We start from the raw sequence: 7,328 nt of genomic DNA, 5'->3' as shown, positions 1-7,328 counted from the left end.
TTCCAAGGTCACACTTCTGATCAACAGTGTTTTCAGGATTTAAGGACTGGTCTTTCTGTCTCTGGCCTGTCCAGGTGGTGCTAGTGGTAAAGAACCCAGTTGCCAGTGCAGGAGACATAAGGGACATGAGTTTGATCCATGGCTCAGGAAGATCTTCTGGAGGAGGACATGTCAAGCCACTCTAGTACTCTTGCCTGGAGAATGCCACGGACAGAGGAGCCTGGCTGGCTATAGTCCATGGGGCCGCAAAGAGTTGAACATGACTGAGCACAATAGCACACAACAGCATACAACTTTCTGTGTCCAAAGTCGACATCTTTTCCCTTGATCCAATTGCTTCCATATACTGAAGCACAAGTCATATTCCAAATTCATCGTTTGTCATTTCTGTAAGTACATAAGATAAATCATTTGGAAAAACAAAGAGCAATCTGAAGCAATCACCCTAATTTATCTACTTCATATTTTACAAAGTTTATATAAATGTTCCCAAAGGACTGTAGTCCAAGCTCCATCTTTAGCCCCTTCATGGATGACTTTTAAGACAAATAACTAGAATAACTTCATCTCCTTTCTCCCTGTTCTTCACTGTCCCCACCTCACCACTACCTTCAGTGAAGATGCAATAAAGTGTTGCAAGCCAAAAGAAATTACTTCATTCTTGCCATATGCATATATTCAGCCTTCCAATTGCTTTAGCCAAAGGAGGTAAGCAAGGAATAAGCAAAACATTATTGCCCTGGGTGGGTTTAGCAGGGCTTCTTTGGTGATTTTCCCAACAAGAAACTAAGGAGATCCAGTAAGTTGCTGCCGGTACCCTGTATTCAAACCATTTCAGAATGAAATTTACGCTGCAAAGGAATTACCTAATCATGAACACCTTTGGGGCTTTGGGGGACCATTTATAGCACAATATACCACAATACATCGCTTCTTCAGTATCAGACTGCTAGTATCTGGGTTAAAGAATTGAGTCTACTTAAATTAGTTAATTAATAAAATGTCCTAAGGATGGGAAGAAAACCTCCAAAACATTCTGGGCAGATGGCAGATACCCAAACAGATAAAAACAGTACCTTAGAGAAGCCATTGAATGGCTGTTTGACTTGCAAATATATTGTTGCAAGTATTAGAAATAGACAAGCACTATGCTAAGTGCTGTGTATGCATCTCCCCACTGAAAATTCATCGCAGTTCTACAAGGAAGATTCTACTAATTTCATCTTACAAATGAAGGTGTCGAAGCAAGGAGTGGTTCAGTGACTTGCGTAAAACCACACTGCTTGTAACTGTGGCCTGAAGGGTTGAATGGTTGCAGCCTAAGTAGATGGCTAGATGGCTTCAGTGGTAAAGAACCCAGCGGCAACACAGGAGATGCAAGAGGCCCAGGAGAGGCGGATTCGACCCTTGGGTCGGGAAGCTCCCCTGGAGAAGGAAACGGCCACCCACTCCAGTATGCTTGCCTGGGAAATCCCATGGACAGAGAAGCTAACCGGGCTACAGTCCATGGGGTCACAAATAGTCTGACATGACTGAGTAGGTACACTGTAGGCCAAGCTAAGTCTAGGCCCCATGTTTTTAGCCCAATACTGCCACTTATAGGTAAAATGAGATATTACTTCTAATGTGCTTAATATCTCAGTCATGTCTGACTCTTTGCAAACCAATGGACTGTAGCCCACCAAGCTCCTCTGTCCATGAGGATTCTCTGGGCAAGAATATTAGAGTGGGTTGCCATGCCCTCTTCCAGCAGATCTTCCCAACCCAGGGATTGAATGCAAGTCTCCCGAATTACAAGTGGATTCTCTACTGTCTGAGCCACCAGAGAAGCCCATGAATAATAGAGTGGGTAGTCTATCACTTCTCCAGGGGTTCTTCCCAACCCAGGAATCGAACTGGGGTCTCCTGCATTGCAGACAGACTCTTTACCAGCTGAGATACCAAGGAAGTCCATCATTTCTAATAGGGAAATTAAATGCAAAGTCCTGGACAGACCTGACCAGCATCTATTCCCTTTGTTCCCCCTACCCATTAAATTTCTGATTTTCCTTTAAGGAAATACCTGTAGTAAGCATGTAGCAGTTACACAGAAACCATGTGAAAGGGGATTTATCCACTTCCGGGTCCAGGTGATAGTCAAGCAGCCTATTCTCATATCCATTGCAACTATGGTCAATGTATCTTAGTTCAATCTGCATGAAAAAACAGGAAATATCATTTGGTAAGGTGAGAAGTGCCATTTTCTACCCTGGAAGTGGACAAGGAAGCTTGTCCGCCTTTGTGATCATGCATCTTTGTGACTGTGGGTAATATTCCAGCTTGGGATAAAGCCAGAACGAAGAGCAATCTTAACCAAAACATGTCCGATGTAGAGTTGTCCTTTGACTTTCAGTTTCATGAGCCAATAAATCCACATTATTGTTTAAATCCCACTGACTCGGGTTTTCTGCAACTGAAAGCTCATCGTTGATAAATAACCAGCACTTTCTACTTTGGCATTTGAAATTATTTTAAATGAAGGATTTACTTTCTACATGCTATAGTATAAGGGCTTCCTTGTGGACATTTTCCTGGGGTGAAAGATATAGAATTCTCTCCAGACCCCAGCAGTGATCAGATCATTTTTATGCAGCTCATGCAGATTTTGTCATTTGAAATTCATTATGATAAGTTCAGAAGAATAAAGGCGTTCATGCTGAGTCAATCATAGTGCTGTTCACCAACTTGTGTAACTATGTGAAATACACATTAAGTCAAACTCAAGGAAAACAAGCTTCATTTTCTGAGAATTTGGAGGAAAATGTTATCAGTCATAGGTACCTTTTAGTCGAAGGACAGGAAGCCATATTGAGAAATAAAACATGACCAAAGGGACTGCTTCTCATTTTGTTCAAAGCCATTTCCCCCATGAAATTTTCCTCTAGGAATTCAAAAACTTACATATATGGAGCATGACTCAGGCTCTCCACTGACTTCACTTGTTGACAGCTGGAAATTTGGCTGCCCCAGGTCAGCACCCTGACACAGCCCTTGCAATCACGACAGAGGCCTCTACAGCCCATGGCCAGTCTCCATCTCCACAGACTTCCTCTTGGCCTTCCCTTCGTGTCCCATGGATCTTTCTACTTATCTGCAGAGAGGTGGCTCAGAGGAAACCACAAAGTTTCAAAATACCTGACAAGCAAACGGCAAGACGTGCACCAGCCACACAGAATCTGAACAGTCATCTCTCCATAAGCGTTTCTATGTTTCTATGATAAATAAATAAATGCCACCCTCATTTATTCAAACACTTGGGAATGAGTAAGATTGTCAAGCATTTAACATTTTGTTGATCTATTATTTGTCTAAGGAAAAGAATACTGAAAGATTGAAGAATCAGGAGAGAAAATGTTGTAAAAATTAGAGATGTTAGGGCTTCCCAGATGGCGCTAGTGATAAAGAACCTGCCTGCCAATGCAGGGGGTGTAAGAGATGCAGGTTCCATCCCTAGGTCAGGGAGAGCCCCTGGAGGAAGGCATGGCAACCCACTCCAGTATTCTTGCCTGGAAAATCCCATGAACAGAGGAGCCTGGTGGGCTATGGTCCACAGAGTCCCAAAGAGTCGGACACAACTGAAGAGGCTTAGCACACACGGAGAGGTTAACCTGGAAAGCTGCTGCTGTTGCTATTTACTTGCTAACTCATGTCCAACTCTTTTGTGACCCCATGGTCTGTCGCAAAGGGGATCATCCTGACCCAGGGATTGAACCTAAGTCTCCTGCATGGATTGAACCTAAGTCTCTTTACCACTGGGCCACCTGGGAAGCCCCAACCTGAAAAGCTAGGGTAAGATAAATCAACCCTTGTCTGCAAAGTTCTAATCAGGTTAAGTTGAAATGATCAATAGTTGAAGTAAAGGTGTCACACCCTTCACTGGGAATCCACTGTGATTGAACAAGCAGTGTGTACTTCTCATTGTGTGAGACAGGACTCACACCTTGGAGGGTGAACTCACAAGAAGATGGCATTCATTCAGAATTTCTTTTAGATTTGGGGCTTGTGTTAGGTGATTTGGGGGAGGATTAGGAAGCAGGGCTTTGCTTCAGGTTGGATGTTATTAGGAAGGGGGGGCAATTCTATGATTAAAGTGAGGTGAAGTGAAAGTCGCTCAGTGGTGTCCAACTCTTTGAGACCTCATAAACCATACAGTCCATGGAATTCTTCAGGCCAGATTATTGGAGTGGGTAGCTGTTCCCTTCTCCAGGACATCTTCCCAACCTAGGGATTGAATCCAGGTCTCCCACATTGCAGGCAGATTCTTTACCAGCTGAGCTACCAAGGAAGCCCTAATTCTATGACTGGGTCTCTTAATAAATCCAACCTAAACAGAGGGATGACTAGAGTTAAGCTAAAACAGTAACGAGTAAAGAAGCCACAGGCACGCTCATCAGCCTGGATAGGGGAATAGCCAATTATTTTTTGTGGCTTACTCCATTTTCATGGTTTAGTCTGTGCTCAGTTGTGGTTACGGTCTTGTTTGTGTCTGGACCCATCATGATCACAGAGCGGCTTGTCTGATGTCACGGTTCTGTGAAATTGTTTATTTAAAAAAAAAACATGAAGATCTCGCTGGGAGTATAAGCCCGAGTTTCAGGACAGATTTTCTCTTTCTTAAAACCATGTGAGCTTTTCAGCAACAAACCATATAAAATACTTCTCCCTAGTAAACATGAAACAGATTTTAAAAAAGACCGAGAAGGAGATTTGTAAGCCCAAAGTTATAATGTGAGTGAGAAGGAACTGGTTTCATCAAATTAACAGCAACTTTCAGTGGAGCAAACTGATAAAATCTCTCATCCTCATCACTCAAATTTGGATAAATTTTTTAGACATCATCAGCACAAAATTTCAAAGTTAGCCAAATAAATTTTTCTTTATGCCAAGAAAAACTGGGTAGAATTTTTAAGAGTCCTCAAATACCCGAGCTGGAAATACTTGCAAGGTGTGAGCTATACAGAAACATGTATTTAGATGTATGCCTCTGTAAACTTTCATGGCCCCTTTGAAAAACAATTAGGACCTAGAAGTCAGGAGGTATAAAAATATACTTGTGCTTAGTACATCTTAGAAAACAGAGAGAGTGAGAATGTCATCTGCCTTTGCCCTGAGAGTATAATTCCACACAGCAATCGGGATATAGGGAACAGGAGGCAAACTGACATGTTAGGAAAGCTCACCATCTGTGAGCTTTGGTTTCTTCAAACAAAAAGAAGACTTTTAATATCTTTAAAGTTACTGGAAGTGTGAGAGAATCGAGGGGAGCAAAACATTGCTTCAAAATGCACTACATTTTATACCTATGGCTGATTCATGCTGATGTGTCGCAGAAACCAACACAACATTGTAAAGCAATTATCTTCCAATTAAAAATAAATACTGTTGTGTATAAATTGTATAAATCTTAATTATGTTGAATTGGTTTACAGTGCTTTTCAGGTCTATTATATACTTCTACTTCTCTGCATATTCATCCTATTAATTTTTAAGGTGTGATATAAACTCCACTAAAAATCTTAATTGACTTAAAGAATAACTGTAATATATAGCAGAACTATGTGTAAGCTTATTCTGTATTTTCCAAGTTTCCTGTAAATGTGTTATCATACTTTCATAATTTAAAAAAAAAGGAAAAAAAAATATACTTGTGCTTTGAGTTGTTAAGGCTGATCATAGGGATTTAGTCTATGTAAATAATCTTTAAAAAAGAGAAGAATTACATGCTTAAGATGTTACCATTCAACTACTAGTAAGAATTAAAATTTAATAGTATCTTAATTTCAAACAATAAGAGAAACTTTAAATAAATTATCTAAGGCATAGCTTAAATGATAAGGCATAACTTAAATGATCATTTCTGGGGCTGCAATGGTCCATCAGAGTTGTCCTGTTTCTAGCCCAATGGGTCTTTATATCTCTTTATCAGTCACTGGATGTGGGCAGGGCCCGGAAGGACGTGACCTTGGATGAGATCAGCTCCCCTCAGCAGGTCACCTGAGCAGCTGAGGCAATTGCTGAAGGGTCTGAGCTGAAGGCCGTCTGCTCACAATACTCCAGTGTCTGAGGTGACGAAGGAGAAACCAGGGCACAGCCATGTCCATCGCAGGCCACTCCACACTGTTGAGATCCACTTGCTCACATACATACAAGGAGCAGTTCTTCCATGAACCTTGGGATCTTTCTTCCTAGGGGAAACTTGGGCAAGGAAATGAAATGGAACGAACTATGGTCCCATCACTGTGACTAACGTGGTCTCCCGCCTCCATTATCCATGGTTGCTGTTCTGTCGCTCAGTCGCGTCTAACTCTTTGCGACCCCGTGGACCACAGCAGGCCAGGCTTACCTGTCCTTCACCATCTCCTGCAGTTTGCTCAAACTCATGTCTGTTGAGTCAGTGATGCCATTTAACCATCTCATCTTCTGTCATCCCCTTCTCCTCCTGCCTTCAATCTTTCCCAGCATCAGGGTCTTTTCCAACGAGTCAGCTCTTCGCATCAGGTGGCCAAAGTATTGGAGCTTCAGCATCAATCCTTTCAATGAATATTCAGGGTTGATTTCCTTTAGGACTGACTGGTTTTATCTCCTTGCGTCTCCTTTAGCTGACATCTCTGCTTGTCTCAGAGGCTTCCTGGTGATGTGATTCAGAAATCCATTCTCAAAAATACCAAAAGCCCTGACCACCAGGATTTTTTCAAAGCAGGATTACTATCCTTGTCTATTTTCCATGAAAACTGAGCCAAGAGGCACCTAAGTGGATCACCTGAGTTTGCTCCAGTGGTATGGGAGGCTGTAAAACACCATGTTCAATCAGAGGACACATTGCCAAAGGAAATAAAAGAGTCAGCCCATGACCATGAGCTTCACTGGTACTCAGCGCAGTGTCTGGCACCAAGAAAGCTTTCATCATCCTCAGCGAAGATGTGAAGGAGGAAAAGGAGCCTATTGTTCAGATGAAATTGCTTAGTGGGGGGTGTGTGCGTGTGCGTGAGGGGTGGTATTTCGTTTGAACCTGAAGCATAGTAGGTGCTCAATAAATATGATTTGAAAACATTATGCATGTACATTTTGAAAAATAAGGAATTTGTAATCACTTACATTCTCCTTGCTATCTCCAAACAACATAGGAGCAGCTGATCTCTCACCATGAAGGAAGATGCTTATATATTAAAGGATGCAGATTTTTTTCTTACTTATATTATATTCCACTATATATTTTAATTTTATATTTCTATTATGTTAATCCTTTATATGGTTTCTAACCCTCCTGCATTTGCCATTCCAGTCTCCTA

General features: G+C 41.7%; 1 long non-coding RNA gene across 1 annotated transcript; it reads right to left on the bottom strand.

Annotated features, from left to right (window-relative positions):
• Positions 1-446: 446 nt before the first annotated feature.
• On the bottom strand, positions 447-5,659 carry LOC120861429. Its single transcript, XR_005720537.1, has 3 exons — positions 5,565-5,659; positions 5,498-5,499; positions 447-457 (listed from the first exon to the last, which is right to left on the bottom strand). It is a non-coding gene; the product is annotated as an uncharacterized LOC120861429 (long non-coding RNA).
• Positions 5,660-7,328: the final 1,669 nt, after the last annotated feature.

Source organism: Oryx dammah, unplaced genomic scaffold (assembly GCF_014754425.2).
Source record: "Oryx dammah isolate SB20612 unplaced genomic scaffold, SCBI_Odam_1.1 HiC_scaffold_3, whole genome shotgun sequence".
NCBI classification, from domain to species: domain Eukaryota; kingdom Metazoa; phylum Chordata; class Mammalia; order Artiodactyla; family Bovidae; genus Oryx; species Oryx dammah.
The sequence above is the reverse complement of the archived record's forward strand: the minus strand, read 5'-3'. Positions and strand labels throughout refer to the sequence as shown.